The sequence below is a fragment of the Panthera uncia genome, chromosome X (assembly GCF_023721935.1).
Source record: "Panthera uncia isolate 11264 chromosome X, Puncia_PCG_1.0, whole genome shotgun sequence".
Lineage (NCBI taxonomy): Eukaryota > Metazoa > Chordata > Mammalia > Carnivora > Felidae > Panthera > Panthera uncia.
The window spans coordinates 37,151,560-37,173,941 of NC_064817.1; the positions used below are offsets into that span (position 1 = coordinate 37,151,560).

The 22,382-nt window shown below is 45.2% G+C and overlaps 1 pseudogene; it reads left to right on the forward strand.

The window, feature by feature from the left end:
- Positions 1–21,227: 21,227 nt before the first annotated feature.
- On the forward strand, positions 21,228–21,723 carry LOC125931271 (60S ribosomal protein L23a-like; annotated as a pseudogene).
- The last annotated feature ends 659 nt before the right edge of the window (positions 21,724–22,382 follow it).

Genomic DNA, 22,382 nt, shown 5'->3' on the forward strand with positions numbered 1-22,382 from the left:
TAGTTTGCTTATGGTTCTGATTTTTTACTTCTCTTTCTGGGTTTCCCAGGCAGGAAAGTATTTGAAATCGGTGATAATCACATCTTATCCAAATAAAAGCCCCACTTCCTGAGAATTCTCCCATATTATCTGATGCCCAAATCGTATAGATCAATTGCCTTCAATTTCAATGACTTCAAATCTTCACCCTCATAAAACTTATTCTGATTGATTATGTACTTATTCTTTACTTATTCACGGAATAAACATTTATTTAATGTACATCGTATGCCTTCTAGGTGTCAGGCACACAAATAATAAAGAAAACCAACAAGGTCACTTATCCTCAAGGAATTACGAGTCTAGCAGGAAAGTCAAACAGATTTAAAAAAATACAAATACCTAGAAAACATCAGGTATACGGGCGTAGAAGAGGACAACTTTTTATTCCACCCTTTTAGGTGCTTTTGGCTGGTCTGTTAATTAAATTGACATAAGAGAGATGAATAGGAGAAAAGCAAGTTTAATTTTTTTTACTTTAAAAAAAAATTTTTTTTAACGTTTTATTTTTATTTTTGAGACAGGGAGAGACAGAGCATGTACAGGGGAGGGTCAGAGAGAGGGACACACAGAATCCGAAACAGGCTTCAGGCTCTGAGCGGTCAGCACAGAGCCCGACGCGGGGCTCGAACTCACGGACGGCGAGATCATGACCTGAGCCGAAATCGGCCGCTTAACTGACTGAGGCACCCAGGCGCCCCTACTTTTTTTTAAAGTTAGATTACTATTTTAAGTTTATTTATTTGGAGAGAGACAGAGGCTGTGCAAGCGGGGGAGGGGCAGAGAAAGAGGGAGAGAGAGAATCCCAAGCAGGCTCCACACTGCCAGCACAGAGCCCGACACGGGGCTTGAACTCACGGACCGCAAGATCATGACCTGAGCAGAAACCAAGAGTCGGATGCTCAACCCACTGAGCCACTCAGGTGCCCATAAATGCTTATTTTTGAGAAAGAGAGAGAGCCCGAGTGGGGGAGGGACAGAGGATCTGAAGAGGGCTCCATGCTGACAGCAGAGAGCCCGATGCGGGGCTCGAACTCTCGAAGCGTGAGATCATGACCTGAGCCCAAATTGAACACTTAACCGACAGAGCCGTCCAGGCGTCCCAAGCAAGTTTAATTTTGTACTCATGGGAGCCCCACAAAGACATGAGGGGCTCAAAGACAGTCAGGCAGTTGAGACTTCTATGCCATCCTGAGCTAGGGAGAAGGGAGTAGGAGTCTGGGGCTTGAAAGAGGAGGAAGAAAATTCATAGGAAGATGGGATGAGGAAATGTCAGGTAAAAAAAAATGTCAGTCATGCCATGCAGAGACAATGGAACATGGAGACGACTTTGACCAAATTGGCCCTGGCGAGCTCCCCACAGCTTACCACACGTAGTCCAGACTCTTTGTGGTTATCCCTGGTGACAATGCCTGCCTAGAGGCAGTCGAAGGGGAAGTAAAAAGCTCTTCCCGAGTCTTCTGGGTCTTGATTGTCTTTAGCTGAAAATAATCCACATGTCAAAGTGGCACATTCTGAGGAGGCTCATTCTGAACCATTTCACGGGGCGTGGAATAAGCAGAGGGTGCAGTTGAGTCAGAAAAAGTTTCAGATACATGAATTTCATCTTGAAAGATAAATAGGAATTCATCAGAGAACCCCCAATATTCTGCATATACGATGACCCAAAGAATGAAACCAAACGGCACGCTCAAGGAATTGCCAGTAGCCTGGTAAAACACTTTGCCAAAGGGTGGGACTCATGGCGGGCGATGGAACCGAAAAGATTGTCAGGGGTGAGACCGTGAAGGGGCTTGGGAACTAGGCTTGTGAATGGTGATGTTGTCCTGTGGGTAATGTTTAATCCTTGAAGAATTTCAAGCAAGAGAGATATGATGAGGTATATGTTAAAAAAAAAAAAATCTCTGGGGGCAGACTGAAGGGAGTTGAAGCAGAAGATATTGAGTCCAGTTAGAAGGATGTTGGCCAATCCCAATGGGAGATTAGGAAGGCCTGGCCAAAGGATGAAATGACTTCTAAGTCAAGTTCACGTCTTAAGCCGTATTCAAAACACAGAGATGGCGATGGGTTTGGAAAATATCTGTAAGATGCCATGTCTCAGGGTTGTCTTGAGTGACATGTATACATTGTCTAGCAGAGAGTGGCCTGTCACACTACAGATGCCTCGTGACCCTTCCCTTTCACTTTCCCCTGTGGAACACCTTGAACTCTTGCCTCTTTCTCCTTATTCATGAGTCCCATGATGAGTGTGGGTATGAATGAGAGGAGCTAGACTGAGGTCCATGTGAGGCCAACAGAAACAAAAAGAAAAACAAAAAGAAAAACAAAAAAAACAACACTTATTCGGGCATTGTTATTTCAACTCATTTTTTCCACTGTGAAGAAAAAAAAAATAAGAGTTGTGGAAAAAAAAAAAAAGGACAAATGCCAAGGTCCATTTAAAAAGTTGAAAATTCCACCCTATTCTGCTCCCGTCTTCATGAATAACCAGTGTTAAGAATTTATGTATCTCAGGACTCCTGGGGGGCTCAGTCGGTTGAGTGTCCGACTCTTGGTTTTGGCTCAGGTCATGATCTCACAGTTTGGGAGTTTGAGCCCCACGTTGGGCTCTGTGCTGACCGTGTGGAGCCTGCTTGAGATTCTCTCCCTCTGTCTCTGACCGCTCCCCACTCTTGGTGCATGTGTGCTCTCTCTCTCTCTCTCGCTCTCTCTCTCTCAAAATAAATAAACTTAAAAAAAAAGAATTTATGTACCTCTTTCCAGAATTCTTTCTTCAAATCTTTTTTAAAATTTATTTATTTCTTTTGAGACAGAAAGAGAGGACACGTGAGCGCCAGTGGGAGAGGGGCAGAGAGAGAGGGAGACACAGAATCCCAAGCAGGCTCCAGGCTCTGAGCTGTCAGCGCAGAGCCTGACGTGGGACTCGAACTCACGAACCGCGAGATGGTGACCCGAGCCGAAATCAAGAGACTGATGCTTAACTGACTAGACCATCAGGCGCCTCTCCAGAATCCTTTTATACGCCAAAACCCATATACGCATAATTTGGTTGGTTGTTCTGTTTTACAAAAATATCACGTTATACATATTATTGTGCGACATGCTTTTTCCACCCAAATATATTCCTTGTAGGGGGTACAGCTCAGTGGTAGAATATGAGACTGCAAATATATTCCTTGGAGATCAATCCATGTTAGTACATGAAGAGTTAGCTTGGTTTCTTTTTTTAAATTCCTTTTAATGTTCATTGATTTTTGAGAGAGAGGGAGAGAGAGAGACAGAGCACAAGCAGGGGGGAGGGGCCGAGAGAGAGGGAGACACAGAATCCGAAGCAGGCTCCAGGCTCTGAGCTGTCAGCACGGAGCCCGACGTGGGGCTCAAACCCACGAACCGCGAGATCACGACCTGAGCCGAAGTCGGACGCCCAACTGACTGAGCCACCCAGGCTCCCCAAGTGTTAGCTTGTTTTCTTTAACCAAGAGATAGAATTCCACAGTAGCGCTAAGCTGTACATTTAACCAGTGTCCTACTGATGGACTTTAAGATTGTTATTGTTATTATTATTTTATTATTATCGTTGCTATTACAGAGTGCTATAATTCCTATCTTTGTGCATTTATCTTTGAATGAGCGTACAAACATTTCTGCATAATAGATTCCTAGAGGTAGAGCCGGCAGCATGTACTTCAAACTTTCATCAATAATATTGGGTCTTCCTTCTGCCTAGTGATTCCCAATTGGGTGACGGAGAGCTGCCTCTCACTGTTGCCTGGGAAACTTGTCAAAACTACCTGTTCCCACTCCCCCTGGGCCATGCTTACCCCCATCAGACTGGCGAGTAGGGAAAGCGGGAGAAATGATGTGTATAGTTCCCTGGGTGGTTTTGTGCCGTGCCTTCCTCTCTTGGGGACCATTGCTATGGCTGTTCTAATTAGGAGATTGATGCTGTGACTTCATTCACTTCCCACTGGAGAGAGTTGTTGGCCACAATCCCTGTGAGAGCAAGTGTTCCTTTAATATTTGCAGGCCCCGTATTCTTCAAGAAGTAACTCTTTATCCCCTAGAGTCAACATCATTTATTGCGACCACCTCGCTGTTCAAAAGAATGGGTCAGTGATGGTCCACAGAGCAGGCTTCCGGTCAAAAGTATATTTAACCACTCATGGCGGCCCAATGCCTCACTGGCCTCACCTTAGTCCCTACCACATACTCCTGGCAACTTTCTGGTACCCTCATCAGTAAGAATGTTAATTCTTTTAGAGAAACAATAAAAAAAGAAGTAGAAAAAACAGTATGATTGCTCTCAACGAGGTAAGAACCTGGAATTGGACATAAACGGCAAAAAGACTGTTAAATCCCTCAATAACTTTCAGACAGACAATTTCATCTTTTTTTTAAAAATTTTTTTTTAACGTTTATTTATTTTTGAGACAGAGAGAGACAGAGCATGAATGGGGGAGGGTCAGAGAGAGGGAGACACAGAATCCGAAATAGGCTCCGGGCTCTGAGCCGTCAGCACAGAGCCCGACGCGGGGCTCGAACCCACGGACCACGAGATCATGACCTGAGCCGAAGTCGGCCTCTCAACCGACTGAGCCACCCAGGCGCCCCGACAATTTCATCTTTATGTAACTCCTCTTAAAAAGAAACTTTAGGGGCGCCTGGGTGGCTCAGTTGGTTTAGCTTTCGACTTCAGCTCAGGTCATGTTCTCATAGTTCGTGGTTCAAGCCCCGCATCGGGCTCTGTGCTGACTGCTCAGAGCCCAGAGCCTGCTTCTGATTCTGTGTCTCCCTTTCTCTGGCCCTCCTCCGCTCATGCTCTGTCTCACTCTCTCTCTCAAAAATAAATAAACATTAAAAAAAAAATTAAAAAAAAAAAGAAACTTTAACCTGGGTCGCGTCCGACTTCGGCTCAGTTCGTGAAGTTGTGGTTCGTGAGTTCGAGCCCCGCGTCAGGCCCTGTGCTGACAGCTCAGAGCCTGGAGCCTGCTTCGCATTCTGTGTCTCCCTCTCTCTCTGCCCCTCTCCTTCTCTCACCCTCTCTTTCTCTGTCTCAAAAATAAATAAACGTTAAAAAAATTAAAAAAAAAAAAGAAAATTTAACTTACAGGGCAACACACTTTAGTAGAATTCAAAGGCCCAAGATTTAAAAGAAAGGACTGAACTTTAAGAACTGTGATTGTCAGTGAGCCCTCTTGCTCAACTCTAGACCCCAACAGTTAAAACCACATGTAGACAAGACCACTTAACTCACGCTCTAACTGAAACCCATTGTGTTAATTTCTTATGGCACTTTCCTGAGGCATGGACAAAGATGTTTTGCAAAGACTGGAACTTTCCAACCACCGGACCAGAAAAGGCCTGATAGCATTTGAATGCCTACTAGACCACACCTCAATGCCCCCATTCCTGCCCAGGATCATGGGCTGAACACATAGCACCCCTCACCCATCATCATGGGCTCCCTGACGGCTCTCTCGGGTGTACACCCCCCGCCCCCCGGCCTCTGTCTATAAAATTCCGGGCGTCCATCTTGCCGGCGGAGAGGCGGTTGTTAAGATTTGAGTCTGCCCCCTCCCCCGGCTGCCTGCACCCCAAATGAATGTCTCCCATTGTCTTTTCCAAACCTTCATCTCTTGAGTTATTATTGGCTTCTCTTGGGATGAGTTTATCCGACTTTGTTCAGCAACAGTGTTGGCAAAACCCAGCTAGGAGCTATGCTTTCCACTTGTGCAGCCCCTTTAGGGACTCCAGGACAAAGCAGGTGGCTGTGGCAGCACCCGTTTCCTGAGCTAGCGGCTGGGAGAGATCAAGAACGCGCTTAATTATGGAAGAAGAGAGAAAAATGGAAGGTGGGGATGTTTTCAAGAAATAGCTCTCAAGCACAGGAAACACGATGGTCCACAGTGTGGAGGATGAGTCCCTTAGACGTAGATTTGAATTACACACGAAGGCAGATTTACCGCGCTTCTTAACACAAACCTTCACCATCGTTCAAGCGCTTAGATGCACTTGAATGAGAAATAATAGATTATCCTTTCCTTTCGGAATGCGAATCTATATGAAAACTGTACCAGGTTGCAAGGGCCAAAGGCAGGCCGCCCCAAGATGGGCCGCTTAGCCTAAAGATTATTTTGAGTTAAAAGCAAGCCAAACTCAGCAGATTCAGGAAAAGCTCTTTACCCCCCCCCCCCCCCCCCCCCGCCCCAACTGCCTGCCTGTACCAGGAAGAGAGTTATTAAGAGAGACTCCCCTTTACCTGAGGAACTCACCTGCGTAATAGGGCAACCTTGTTTTTCCAAGCATCTCTTTTCACTTTGCTAATGGCCTTCATCCCCTTTGTATCCTCAGACCCCTATCCCTCTCTTTAGCTTATATAAGCTTCATGTTGCCTCACTGTCTTTGGAATTTCCATGTCTGTGTGGATTCTCCATACAAATGGCTATTAAATTTGATTTTCTCCTGTTAATCTGTCTCCTGTTAATTTAATTTTTTTAATGTTTATTATTTTTGAGAGAGAGAGACAGAGACCAAGCAGGGAAGGGGCAGAGAGAGAGGCAGGCACAGAATCGGAAGCAGGCTCTAGGCTCTAGGCTCTGAGCTGTCAGCACAGAGCGCAATGCGGGGCTCAAACTCACAGAGCGAGAGATCATGGCCTGAGCCGTAGTCGGCCGCCCAACCGACCGAGCCACCCAGGCGTCCCTGGCTCCTGTTAATTTAATTCTAAGTCCAGCTACAAAGACCTGGAAGGGTTCAGGAACTTCTTCCTCCCCAACAAACTCCAATGTATCAGCCTCCTCTACTTCTGACAAAGTCTCTCTCCTTGACCAAACCTGAGTCAGACTCCTCTGAGCTCTCTTCTCAACTAGGCCCTGACCTTGGGCTCTTTCCTTGGTCCGGTGAGATTAGTTTTCATAAGAATCCTCCTGGGTCAGTTTAGCAAAAATCCCCACTCTCAATATCAGGTCAAATTCCTCATCCCCCACCCTCAATGTCTTCTACCTCTGGCCTGTCTGAAGGCAGGAATCCTATCCAGTTAGTTTAGCCAGAATATTCCCTACCCCTGATGTTACCTCTTCTGGTAATTTTCCATCCACTAATTCAAAGTTGAGCCTAATGTCTTTCTTCTATTACAACCAGCCCCGCTGCCCCACCCCCCACTGCAGTGGTCCCTCTTATTAAATTTCATTTTATTTTAGAAAGAGTGAGAGAGAGGGTGAGTGGATGAGAGGGGAGAGAGAGAGAGAGAGAGAGAGAGAGAGAGAGAAAGAATCTTAAGCAGGCTCTACACTCAGCACGGAGCCCAATGCCAGGTCTCGATCCCACAACCCTGGGATCATGACCTGAGCTAAAATCAAGAGTTGGATGTTCAACCGAGGGGCCCTGCAGTGGTCCCTCTTCTTGGGGGATAGTGTTGCCCACTATCTTTAGCAAGTTATGGGAAGCTACTAGGAAAAACACAGTAAACAAAGGTTGTTATGCAGACTTAGGTCATTGCCTTCTTCATTGTTAAGAGTTTCTAAAGGTTCAGTCATTTCCCTCTTCCTGTGACAGAGAGGGAGACACCCTTGCAAATGAAGATTTCCCTTAGAGAAGTGTCCTTTTCAGACGGGTAGCTTCTACTCAGTTTTCAGACATCTTCCTATGTCTGCCTGAGGGTTCCTTACTAGAATCAAAAAAGTAAGCAGTAAGGGTTCCTTACTGCTGTAAGGTGATAGCTCATTGTGGTTTTGATCGGCATTTCCCTCATGAGTGAGGTCGAGCATCTCTTCGTGAGTCTGTGGGCTAAATAAATCTGTCTTAGTCAACTATAACAGAATACCACAGACTAGGTGGCTTATAAACCACAAATTTATTTCGCACAGTTCTGGAGGCTGGGAAGTCCAAGATCGAGGCACCAGAGTTGGTGTCCTGGGAGAGCCTGCTTTCTGGTTCATTGGCAGCTACTTTCTTCCTTTGTCCTCATGAGTCCTCACATAGCAGAAGGTGATGAGGGAGCGTAAGGCAAGCTGACAGGCCGCAACTCCCCCCCCCCCCCACCAGGTGGGATCTCTGCGTGACATTCCTCGGGCACTCCTGGCTGCCCAAAAACAAAGGAAAGGGGAAAAACCAATGGTTAACTGGTAAAGGTCATATCACGCAGGACACAAGTCTCCATCACCCCTCCATAGTGATGTGGGAAACAAAGGCAGAAGGAAATGGCAGATGGCACTAAATTTCTTTATCACCTGCGGCCCACTGACAGATACTTGAGGCAGGCAGACTAAAACATTTCTCCAGGAACTCCGACTGTCTTAATGTTACTGCTTTGCTAGAGGGAAACACAACCTTAGCTTGATAACATAGGCCCCCAATACCCTGTGAGTGGTCTTTAGCATATGAAAACCTCACTGGGAATTTCCCCTTGACTTTACCTCCCTCCCAAGTATATAGCCAGTCGCCTCATGGTCCCAGGGCAGCTCTTCCTGCCCCCGGGTCCCCTCCCTGTGCTTTAACAAAATCACCTTTTCTGCACCAAAGATGTCTTCAAGAATTCTTTCTTGGCCGTCGGCTCCGGACCCCACGAACCCCACTCTTACCCCCAAAAACCTCATCAAAGGTGTCGGGAACACACATAAAGTTACACCGTAAGATGGCCAGCGGGGCTAACAAGGAAACTCCCGTCCCTGCCCAGAGACCTGCTCTTCTGGGTTCTTCCCGCTCTGCTTGCCACGAACGCAGAAAAAACAAAACCATACATTACCCCTCCCACTTGCGCTCAGGGCTCAGACCTTTGGAGAGACCGTCTCCTCTGGGCCCCTCGATGGAAATAGACCTCCAATCCACCAAGATCTCTGAGTGCTGCTTGGTTTCTCAGCCAGGGATCCAGCCCGGTCCTGTAACGAAGGGACCCGGGAGCTCCCTGGGATGTCTTTATCGGGGCACTAACCTCAGTCATGAGGGTTCCACCTTTATGACCTGATCATCTCCCAATGATCCCACTTCTAAATACCATCACGTATTGCTCAGCAAACATAACAACTCATAGGGCAACACGTAAAATGGGATCCCTGTTGTATAAAATTGCACACACAGGAGTGAACACAGTATAAAAAGAAACAGATCGTTGTCACAGATCAGAGATTCCCCTACGGCCTCAACTACTTCTTGTTTATGTAAACCTGGCGTCGTTTGCAGACCAAAACTTGACTCTGTTCCCTGAGGAGATGACTTAATACTTTCCCTAAATGTCCTGGAAGAATTTTTAAAATCACTAAGATGCCTTGTTTACAACTGTATAATTCAGTCTCAGAGAGTGTTTAACTCGATGGTTGTGTCCTATATGATTAAGAATGGGCATTTTTCTTAGGAAGAAAATCTGCTTTTTAAATGGCACACTTTCACTTCTCATTTAAAATAAAGATTTTCAGGGCGCCCGGGTGGCTCAGTTGGTGGGGCGTCCGACTTCGGCTCAGGTCATGATCGCGGGGTCTGTGAGTTCCAGCCCCGCGTCGGGCTCTGTGCTGACAGCTCAGAGCCTGGAGCTTGCTTTGGATTCTGTGTCTCCCTCTCTCTCTGCCCCTCACCCTGCCCCCGCTCATGCTCTGTCTCTCTCTCTGTCAAAAATAAACATTAAAAAAAAAATAAAAATTTTCAAGTTTATTTATTTGCTTTTCAGACAGAGACAGTGTGAGAAAGAAGGGACAGAGACGAAAGGAGAGAGAGAATCCCAAGCAGGCTCTGTGATGTCAGCGCAGAGTCCAACATGAGGCTCGAACTCACAAAACCGTGAGATCGTGACCTGAACAGAAACCCAGAGTCGCTTAACTGAGTTCACCCAGGCGCCCCTAACTTCTCATTTTTGACCAGTCATACAATGTTATGCATAAAGAATGCTACATTTAGATTTATATATTCAAATACTAAAGCCCTCTGAGTTTTTTTAAATAGTCCTAGAAATGTAGGGTCAGTTTGTTTTCTTTGAAAATGTCCTTCTGTGTTATGTCTCCAAAGTGGCTCTGATGGCTTCAGGCAGACCTTTCGTCCTGTCATTGAGCCCTATTACTTCTTTGGCTCCTTTCAAGGCAAATTTTTTTGTTACTAAAATAGAAGTGTTGGCCTGACTATTTAACAGTAACAGCAGATCAACCTCTGAGTTTGAGCTTCAGTATAAAGGAGCACTACCTTGCAAGAATTCATTTGAAAGTTTCAGCTCTCAGTAAAATATTCAGTGTGATTTGGGATATCAAATCCCCTACGGGGTTTGTCTATTTCACAGGCCTCTGAACTACTCCTGTGTTCAGGGAAGAAAAGATCAGGCAAAGCTCGAAGCTCGAAGCTCGAATTTAGATTAGAGACTATAATCGTAGATAAGATTTTAATGACACGTGTTAATTGCTAAGAGACCTGCGAGAGCCCTGTAAGAGTGTTCTACGGCGTTCAGAATAAATGGCTGGAACCCAGCATCTAAGGGAATCAAAGTGTCCTCTCTCATACCCCCCCCCCCCAGTAACTTTCATAGATTTTGCTTTTGTATGTCACTGTAAGCGGTCACTAGCCTTACGCTTTGGCGAGATGGTGTCTGGATTCCCTGTAGAGCCAGATCGGCATCATTTGAGGCTTGGTGCTGAACACCAAGTTAGCCAGCACCCTGGGCACAGGAGAGGCCCGCGGTCTGGAAGCGTCTACACTTCACATGCCCTCACCCTCACGGAAGTGCACAACAGCCTGACCTCTACCTCCGGCACCTTCATTTCTTAGGCTGAGGGCATGCTTTGACCACCAGGGGCAGCTTTGCCTTGGAATGCCCAGGAATTAACACCTTATCCTGCCCCCCCCCCCCCCCGCCCAGCGACCTTCAACAGATGAGGGACAGGAATTGATGATATATAGATGGACCAGCTTTAAGAGAGTAGACCTTGAAAGTTCTCATCTTGAGGGAAATAATTTCTTTTTTGTAACTATGAAGGTGACAGATGTTAACTAGACTTACCGTGGTGATCATTTTGCAAGGGAGACAAATCTCGAATCATTGTGTTACGCGCCTAAAACGAATATAATGTTATATATCAGTTATACCTCAGTTAAAAAAAAAAATGCCCCAGCTTTCTTGCCCCCCCACCCCCACCCCAGGCAGGATAACTCATTTTCCAAAGTTCCCCGCAGGACTGAGACAGTCACCCACAGTGACAACCTACTCAGTAATAGACCATGTGTTGGCTGCTTTCTGTTCTCTGTCTTCCTTTCCCACCTCCCTACCAGTGTTTCTTGGGATCATGTCCTGAATGAGCCACCTGCTTCCAAATATTTATCTCAGAATTGCTTCTGGGAGATCCCAAATGAACACACACACAATGAAATCAAGTGCAGGGAAGAAAGCAACCAATATTCCCTTGTATCATAAAGGTGGGAGGGGAGGCGGGCACAGGCTTTGGAGTCAGAGAGGGCTGAATTCTAATCCCGGGGTGTCTATATCTGAATTTTGTAACTCTGCCCAATTTATAGACTATCTCAGAGTCTCAGTTTACTCATTTGGGTTTTGTTTAAGTTTTATTCATTTATTTTGAGAGAGAGAGAGAGACAGAGAGAGAGAGAGACCATGCATGAGTAGGGGAGGGGCAGAGAGAGAATCCCCAGCAGGCTCCTCACTGGCAGTGCAGAGCCTGACGTGGGGCTTGAACTCATGAACGGTAAGATCATGACCTGAGCTGAAACCAAGAATCGGACGTTCAACCGACTGAGCCACCCAGGCGCCCCCAGAAACAGTCATTTTAAATCGGGGGAACTGCAAGGCCATCAAACAGAAGTGGTAACCTTTTGGGAACGTGGGGAAAGGGCAAGAATATTTCCCATCCCCAAGGGATCCCAGCATACACTGTGATGTCATCTGCACCCCCCCCACCCCCTTACCTGGGGCTTCTATTGTGGGATCTGCTGCCATTGTGAAATCAATTATGTATATTACTGTTTTGGTGCGCTTCCGGGTGGAGATACCACCATCTCCCCTGAAGGCTCAATCACAGGGCTGCTTCGAATTTGCACCACACTTGTGCTCCTCCAGATGCAGCAGTACATGGTATCTTATTTTGTTTTGCATTCCAAAAGTTCTCGCTTAGAGAAATCGGTCCTCTTTCTCAAACAGAACTTTCTAAATTGCACCACGTTCCTGCCGGTTCTGTCCCGCTGGGATTTACAGACCAAATAAATCCCGCCTCCGTGTTAACCCCTTTCAGTATCTGTAGACCACAGTCATGGCCTGTTCCCTTCCCTCCTTTCGTGCTTTGATCTGTTGGATTCACTTCAAACCGATTGGAAAGTCAGGGTTAGGGGGCTGGGTAAGCGCTCCATAAAGCCCCGCAAAACTCCATCGGCACTGTCTTCACACAGACTTTACACATTTCCTCATCCTTCTTTCCTCCCACTTCTTATAATCATTTTTGTGCCTCATCCCTAGCTTCAAGAGAAAACAAACATTCTAGGTCAAAATGTCAGCCACATCATGGTAAAAAAAAAAAAAAAAAAAAAAAGAAAAGAAAAGAAAAGAAAAGAAAAATAAAAAGGAAGAAAGAAAGAAGGAAATCTTCGATGCTCAGACCTGCAGAGTCTAAGACAAAAACAATTCCAGCCATCTCAGACCTCCTTCCTTGCCTCCATCCCTGGTTGAAGGCGTTTCAAGCCTGCTGCGACATGTCCATGCAATCAAATAATACAGCTAATGTGGATTCGGTTATTTCCCTCAGACATCTTAATCTGACGGGCCTGACAGTTGAGGAGACATCCCTGTAGCTGCACACACGCATACGCACACACATGCACACTCACTCAGGCATGTGTGTGTCATTCCCCCCATTCGCGCTCAGGATCTGGTCTCCACGTGACCGCACCATAGCCAATCTCCCACCAGGCTGTGTCCTAGATTCAGCTTCTGCCTCAATTAAGGAAACATGGGAGACAGAGCAGCACTTATTTTCAAATTAAAAAGCCTCCTGGCTTCCTCCCTTACAGACTGCCCTGAGTGTGCCGCCCTGATCAAAGCCGCTTTGAACACTCTTGTGTCTGGCAGGCAAGGGAAGGAAGGGTGCCTGTAGAAAACGTTCGTGTAAAACGTTAGAGCATCTAGGAACGTGTGAGGGAACCGAAGTCCGTGCGGAGGAAGCTCAGAAGTTTGCCTCCATTTCAGGAGTTCTCGAAGAACGTGATTAAAACCAGAAGTTCCATGGTTCTAATTCATTCTAGTTATTCTGAGTTTTACAGGGTTTTCTCATTTGTTTTTTAACTCGTTCACCATCCATTCCTTTGTTTATTTATTGTTTCTTCTTATCCTTGCCCATTTCAATTCTTCTCGTTTTCTTTTTAATTTCCCCCTAAAAATAAAATACAAACAGAGAGGGAGGGAGGCAAAACCATAAGAGACTCTTACATACACAGAACAAAGTGAGAGGGTCGATGGGGGTTTGGGGGAGAGGGGGAAATGGGTGACGGGCATCGAGGAGGGCACTTGGGATGAGCACTGGGTGTTGTATGTAAGTGATGAATCACAGGAAACTACCCCCTAAACCAAGAACACACTGTACATAATGTATGTTAGTCAATTTGACAATAAATATTAAAAATTTTTTTTAAAATAAAGATCACTTGAAAATTAGAAAAATAAAAAATAATAAATTAATAATAAAAATAAAAAATAATAAAATAATAATAAAAATAACAAATTCATTTCCCCCTTGGACTATCTCTCTCAAAAGCCCCTTTAGTTTCATTTTTTTATTATCCCCCTATTCCCGTCTTTCAATCGCATCCCCTGCTTCTCTTTTTTAACTGTTTTTACTTATTTTTGAGAGAGAGAGAAAGCGGGGGAGGGTCAGAGAGAGGGGGACAGAGGATCTGAAGTGGGCTCTGTGCTGACAGCAGAGAGCCAGAGGCAGGGCTCGAACTCACAAACCACGACATCGTGACCTGAGCCGAAGTCCGACACTCAACCGACTGAGCCACCCAGGCGCCCCACTTTATCTGTGAAGAAAAAGAAGGAATCACTGATCACGGACCCATTTATCATTCCTTACCATTTCTCACCCCCCTCTAAAATTCGTTTGGAAAAAAAAAGAAAGTGCTTAGAGTGGTAGAATTTATAATAGACCCAGATTGGGCACAACCCAAATATCCATCAACCGTGAATAGATCACCGAATTGTGACCTATCCATACAATGGAATATCACTAGCAATAATGAAGAACCAACTACTGATAAACACAACATCGTGGGTGAATTTCGAAACAATTGAGCCAAAAAGCCAGACATAACAGAGTATACACTGTATGATTCCACTTCTACGAAGTTCAGGAACAGGCGAAATGAATCTGTGGTGATAGTCATCCGAACAGCCATTGTGGGGAGACAGCGTGTTGAACAGAAAGCGGGCACGAGAGTACTGTTGGAAGTGATGCAAATATCCTTTATCTTGATAAAGGTGTCTTTTACATTTGTCAAAACTCATCAAACTGTATGCTTTAGATCTATGCGTTTCACAGTCTGTAAGTGATACCTCCCCTTGCTTTTTTCTTACGTTTATTTATTTACTTTGAGAGACAGAGAGCGTGCGCACATGTGCAAGTGGGGGAGGCGCAGAGGGAGAGGGAGAGGGACAATCTCAGGCAGGCTTCTCAGTAGCTGCATAGAGCTTGACTCGGGGCTCAGTCTCACGGACCGTGAGATCACGACCTGAGCTGAAGTCAGATGCTTAACCGACGGAGTCACCCAGGCGCCCCCTTATCTCTCCATTTTTAAAAGAAATGTTTGAAAGAACTTAAAAAAGGAGACAACGACCAACTGGGGGGCTTCTATTGCCTGGCTAACAATGTGACTATTTCAAATCATTTTTCAGAAGACCAATAACACCGGGGAAATGCTTCTATGTGAAAAGGGCAGGAGTCACAATTTTGCATAAGAATGGCCCCATTTTTCACAGGATGTGTTTTACCCAGCATATGCTTGGAAGAAGATGGAGTTAAAGACAATTTAAAAGGAGTAACACTCCTCTTCTTTCCATATAAGGGATTCTGCCTTCCCTGATAGTTGGTTCTGACAGTTACATAAAGCAGGACCTTAAAGAAAAGGCAATCGTTCTTCCAGAAAACCATAGGCAGCACCGGGCTCCTGGGTGGCCCCGTGGGTTAAGTGTCCGACTCTTGGTTTTGGCTCGGGTCATGATTTCACAGTTCGTGGGTTCAAGCCCCATATCGGGCTCTGTGCTGACAGCAAGGAGCCTGTGTGGGATTCTCTCTCCTTCTCCCTCTGCCCCTCCCCTGCTTGCTCTGTCTCTCTGGGTCTCTCCCTCAAAAATAAATAAACATGAAAAAAAATAAATAAACGTTTATCCTTGATTATCTAGTCTGATTCCTCTTTGAGAAAGGGTGGTGTTCCAGGGGTTGAGATGGAGGGAGGGGTGGGTGGGTGGAGTGCAGGGGACTTGGGGGACAGTGAAAATTTTCTGTATGATACTATCATGATGGATACAAGTCATTCTATGTTTGTCCAAACCCATGGGATGTGCAACACCAGGAATGAACTCTAATGTAAACTCTGAGCCTTGGGTTATAATGATGTCAGTGTAGGTTCATCCACTGTAAGAAATGTGCCGCTCTGGTGGGGAATGTTGATAATGGAGGTGACTATGCACGTGAGAGGGCAGTTGATGTATGGGAAATCTCTGCACCTTCCTCTCAATTTTGCTGTGAACCTCAAGCAGCTGTAGAAAAATAAAGGCTTGAATTAAAAAAGCTCTAAAGGGGGCACCTGGGTGGCTCAGTCGGTTGAGCGTCCGACTTTAGCTCAGGTCATGATCTCACTCTTCGTGAGTTCAAGCCCCGCGTCGGGCTCTGTGCTGACAGCTCAGAGCCCGGAGCCTGCTTTGGATTCTGTGTCTCCCTCTCTCTCTGACCCTCCACCATTCATGCTCTGTCTCTCTCTGTCTCAAAAATAAATAAACGTTAAAAAAAACACACTTTTAAAAAAGCTCTAAAGGAATATAATACTTGTGATTTCTTTTTTTTTTTTTTAATTTTTTTTTAACGTTTATTTATTTTTGAGACAGAGAGAGACAGAGCATGAGTGGGGATGGGGCAGAGAGAGAGGGAGACACAGAATCTGAAACAGGCTCCAGGCTCTGAGCGGTCAGCACAGAGCCCGACGCAGGGCTTGAACTCACGGACCGTGAGATCATGACCTGAGCTGAAGTCGGACGCTTAACCAACCAAGCCACCCAGGCGCCCCTAATACTTGTAATTTCTAAGAGAAGTGGGGTATTGGGGGTGCCTGGGTGGCCCAGTCGGTTAAGCGTCCGACTCTTGGTTTCGGCTCGGGTCATGATCTCGCGCTTCGCGGGATCGAGCGCTGCCTTGAGCTGACAGTGTGGAGCTTGCTTGGGATTCTCTCACTCCTCTCTCTCTGTCTCTGTCCCTCCCCCACTCGTGCCATTTCCCTCTTCTGAACCGAGCCCGATTCTGTTCAAGCACCCTCCTCATTTTCACAGAACCCAATGGACTCAGGAAACTCTGACCCCTTCCTCAGCTCCAGGAATAGGTCCTGATTACTCCCAGCTATTCAAGGTCATCGTACTGTTTTTGCAAACGATTCCTTCAAGAACCCAGATTTACGGGCAATCGGTGTATGGCATTCCCCAAGCAGCTGTGCCCACATGACCTTAGCCCACCCAATCACACTCTAGGCAAGGACTTAAAAGTCCATGTTTGGGGGAGATGCTTTCTTTCTTTCCTTTTGTTTTTAAAAAAATTTTTTAAACATCTTATTTATTTTCGAGAGAGACAGAGACAGAGTGCAAGCAGGGGAGGGGCAGAGAGAGAGAGAGAGATACACACGGAATCCGAAGCAGGCTGCAGGTTCTGAGCTGTCAACACAGAGCCCAATGCGATGCAGGACTTGAACCTCTGAACCTCAAACCACGAGGTCATGACCTGAGCTTTAACGACTGAGCCACCCAGGCGCCCCTGGGGGAGATGCTTTCTTATTCTCTCCTGTTGAATATGTGCATGCTGGCGCTGGCAGCCACTTTGTAACCAGGAAGGAAGTCAGACGGAGGACAAAAAAAAAAAAACACATGAAAGAAGTCAGAGCCCAGAGAACTGAGAGAAAGAAAGCCTCTCAAGTCCTGCTCAATGGTGCCTCGAGCTTGCATTACCTTTGGGCATGTCGATAGATGTCCCTATTATTTTTTTAATGTTTACTTATTTATTTTGAGAGAGAATGCAAGCAGGAGGGCAGGCAGAGAGACAGAGAGAGCGTGAGGGAGAGAAATTCCAAGCAGGCTCCGCACTGTCAGCACAGAGCCCGATGTGGGGCTTGAACTCACAAACCACGAGACCACGACCCGAGCCGAAATCAAGAGTCGGACACTTAATCACTTAACTGACTGAGCCACCCAGGTGCCCCTAGATGTCCCTATTTTTAAACCGGTTTGAGCCTTATTTCTGTTATCTGCTACTGGAAATAATCTGAGACAGATGTTCCCTAGTTGATGCATGTAAATTGGTTTCTAAGTCATGGTTTGCTCATATAGCTCAATAATTATTTTTGCTCTACTCTTTGACAACCAAGTATTTTCAAAACATGTCACGTGCAGTTAATTGTGTTAGTAATTGGTCATAAAACTCCAATAAGACTAACCAAAAACCTAAACTCCTGGGATCTGATAAAGTCTGCCAGAACGGTCAGTCATTTATTTATTCATCCAACAAGGAGTTGCTGAGAGCCTCATATGCATCAAGCATTAAACAATAAGAAGACGGCTACACCCTGATTCTGTCCCTTTAAATTACATTTGAGTACAAAGAAAATAGGGCAATCTGCGATTATGCATATATTCATTACAAACCACTGCACAAATATTTGGCTCATAACTATGAGTTAAATGGTATGACATTTCCATGAGAAAATTAATTACTTGAACATGTGCTGTATAAAATATGTCAAATCATTTATTTGGATGTTGTAGATTGCATACTCGTCTTTAACCAAAGGAAGTACATGAGAAATAAACATAAAATGCACACTCTATGTATTGTAAATGTCATGTTATGCCCAAGGGCCTCTTGCAAGCGAACCATTTTTTTCTGGATGAGGAGAATGGTGTCTGAAAGGTCATAAGATCACAGATCCAAAAAAGGGAGTCACGTTGCAATGACTTCTCCATGCATTTAGGGATTGCACCTATTGGTAACTTGTCTATTTAAAGACTATGTTTCATGTAAATAGCCATGTGTGAAAGAACGGGTAGATTAATCATTTCGGATACCAACCTGTCATCTAACATCGTTTAGAATTCTATCTGCCTAGGAGTGAAATATAAAGATTTATGGTGCGATACGAGTACCTGCATTCTGATGCTTTTTACGATTTCGACAATTTCGAGAGAGAAAGATCTATGTAACGATCTATCAGTTAGAGACTGTAATTGTAATAAATGCCACTCGACATAAACATATACGACAACAATAATTGATGGAACCAGAAAACTAAGTGGAAAAAGAAAGAAAGAAAGAAAAAGAGACGAGTAAGTTCAGATACATAGACAAACAAAATGAAGGCTGTCTTGTTCATTGAGAGCCAAGAAACAGTTCATAAATGGAAAGGAAAGTTCCCAAGGAAGCATATGAGCTTTACTCTGTGTGCTCCAGAGGGAATATGCTTATTCAGCCAAGCATACAGCAGGACCGTCTCCATATTCGTCTAGATCCGGGGTAAGAATGACACTCATCCTATAAACTACACACGTTAGAGCCATTTGATATACTCTTTGATTTTAGGCCAAAGATTTATCCTATGAAATAGCCAAGGTCACATAATTAGAATGTCTTAAGCCACACTTCTGATTCAGGAAATGGTATTTGTCCTTCAGGTCACAGAATTTACAAATGGACTAATTTATTTCTCGACCTCTTAGCTTTGGCACAAGGATTTTCTGTAGGGCATGGAAGCTCATTCCTCGGCTCTGATTGTCTCCTCTTTACGGATGAATGAGTGTTTTCACAATCGCAGTGGCTAAGGAGGAGTTCACCAAGAGTAATGTTCCCAGAGTCTGTGGGTGTTTTTGCTTCAGGAGGCAATTACAAGAGCTTTTCCGTGCTACCTTGGACATAACCAATGATGTGAACTACTTTTAAAGGAATGTGTGTGGGGTGGAGAGGAGGAGTGCGTAAAGAAATGTTCTCTGGTCAAACCAGTAACCTACACTTCTCTTAAACAATGTTTATTTATTTTGAGAGAGAGAGAGAGCAGGGGAGGGGCAAAGAGAGAGGGAGACAGAGAGAGAATCCTAAGCACGCTCCGTGCTCGGCGGCGGGGGGAGACCGATGCGAGGCTTGAACCCACAAACCGTGAGATCATGATCTGAGCCGACCAAGAGGCGGATGTTTAACCAATGGACCGCCCCCCCCCAGGCCCCCCAGTAACCTACCCTTTTGATGGTTAATTGTATGTATTAATTTGAGCCACCGGGCACCCAAACACTTGGTTAAACCTTTTCGGCGTGTCTGTGGCTGTGTCTGGATGAGATTGGTAGACTGAGTAAAGCAGATTGTGCTCCCTCATGTGGGCGGGCCACCTTCAATTCACTGAAGGTCTGAATAGAACAAATGCTGAGTAAGGGAGAATTCTCTCTCTGCCTGTCTTCAAGCTGGGATATCACTCTTCTCCTGTCTTTAAACTTAGGCTCAGATTGGAACTATACCATCAGCTCTCCTGGTTCTCAGGCCCTGGGACTTAGACCGGAATGATACCACTTCTTAGCCTCCATAATCAGGTAATCCAGTTCCTGATAATAAAATATACATACATCCTATTTTGTTTCTCCGGAGAGCCCAGACTAAGACACCTACCTACTGAACCTGACAGCCAGAGTAGCTCATTTTGTAGTTTACTCATCTCTGTATGAGAAAATATTATTTTCTTGAGTCTTCATTATTTTTTTGAGTCTTTCTTTAGTTTTAAAATGAACAACTAATGGGGCACCTGGGTGGCTCAGTCGGTTGAGCGTCCGACTGCGGCTCAGGTCATGATCTCACGGTTCGTGAGTTCAAGCCCCGTATTGGGCTCCGTGCTGATGGCTCAGAGCCTGGAGCCTCCTTTGGATGCTGTGTCTCCCTCTCTCTCTGCCCTTTCCCCGCTCACACTCTGTCTCTGTCCTTCTCTCAAAAATAAATATTTAGGGGCGCCGGGGTGGCTCAGTTGGCTAAGTGTCTGACCTTGGGGAATCTCACAGGTCATGAGTTCAAGCCCCGCATCGGGCTCTGGGCTGACAACTCAGAGCCTGGATCCTGCCTCAGATTCTGTGTCTCCTTCTCTCTCTGCCCCTCTCCAGGTCGCTCTCTCTCTCTCTCTCTCAAAAATAAAATAAACTCTTAAAAAAAAAATATTTAAAATTAAAAAAAAAATTCCTTGAAGCGAGAGGAATTTTAGATAATGATAAAAGAGCCAGTCTACCAAGAAGACAAAGAAATCCTAAATTTGTATGCATAAACCAACAGAACTGCAAAACATGTGAAGCAAAAATTAATACAGTTGCAGTTGGATACTTCAACACCCCTCTATAAACAACTGAGGAGCGCCTGGGTGGTTCCGTTGGTAAAGCATCTGACTTTGGCTCAGGTCATGATCTCACGGTTTATTAGTTTGAGCCCCGTGTCGGGCTCTGTGCTGACAGCTCGGAGCCTGGAGCCTGCTTCGGATTCTGTGTCTCCCTCTCTTTCTGCCCCTCTCCTGCTCATGCTGTGTCTCTCTCTCTCTCTCTCTCGCCCCAAAATACATAAACTTAAAAAAAAAATGACTTTCTAAACAACTGATAAAAGTTCTAGGCAATCATCAAGGATATATAAGAACTTAAGACACCATCAACCAACAGGATGTAATCAACATTTATAAAACATTCCATCCAATAACAGCAGAATACACATTCTTTTAAATGTTTATTTATTTATTTTGAGAGAGAGAAAGCACACAAGTGGGGAAGGGGCAGAGAGAAAGGGAAAAAGAAAATCCCAAGCAGGCTCTGTACGGTCAGTGCAGAGCCTGACACAAGGCTTGATCTCACGAGCCATGAGATCATGACCTGAGCCTAAACCAAGAGTTGGATGATTAACGGACTGAGCCACTCAGGCACCCTAGAATACACATTCTTTTCAAGTGTCGATGGCACAAAAATGGCACTGAAAGTGGATAAGGAAACCCCTGCTCCTCCCAAAGCCAAAGCCAAAGCCAAAGCCAAAGCCAAAGCCAAAGCAGAGGCTTTGAAGGCCAAGGAAGCAGTGCTGAAAGGAATTCACAGCCACAAAAAGAAGAGGAATATTCAGACATCACCCAACTCCTAGTGGCCCAAGCCACTATGGCTCTCAAAGCAGCCAATATATCTTTAGTAGAGCGTCCTCAGGAGAAACAGGTTTGACTATTATGCCATCGTCAACTTCCCCCTGACCATTGAGTCAGCCAGGAAGATAGGTGACAGCACACTGTGTTCATTGTGGATGTCAAAAGCAATAAACACCAGATCAAACAGGCTGTGAAGAAATTCTACAACTTGAAGTGGCCAAGGTCAGCATCCTGATCAGGCCGGATAAAGAGAAGGAGGCATATGTTTAACTGGCTCCTGACTATGATGCTTTAGATGTTGCCAACAAAAGTGGGATTATCCAAACTTAGCCCAGCTGGCTAATTCTAAATATAAACATCTTACCACACACACACACACACACACACACACAATAACGCAGTATCTATGGGACATAGTACAAGATGGTTCATATTCTGGGCCATGAAACAAACCTCAACAAAATGAAAAGAATGGAAGTCAGAACATGTTCTCCGATTACAAAAGAATCAAACTAGAAATCAATACCAGAAAGATAACAGAAACTATCCAAGCATTTGAAAACAACTAATCCATGGGTCAAAGAGGAAGTCTCAAAGGAAATAAAAAAAATACATTGAAGTGGATGAAAATAAAAATATAGCACGTGAAAACCAAACCAGTGCTGAGACGAGATTTTGTTCACCATTAAACGCTTACATTAAAAAAAGGAAAAATCTCAAATCGGTCACCTAATCTTAAGAACCCTCATAAAGGAGAGCAAAATTAAGCCCAAAGGAAGCAGAAAACAGAAAATCAGTATAGAAAATCAATGGAATGAGGAGCTGATTCTTGGAAAAAAGCAATAAAAGCGATAAGTCTCAGGATGCCTGGGTGGCTCAGTCGGTTAAGCGTCCGACTTTGGCTCAGGTCGTGATCTCGCCGTTCACGAGTTTGAGCCCTGCGTGGGGCTCCGTGCTGACAGCTCGGAGCCTGGAGCCTGCTTCGGATC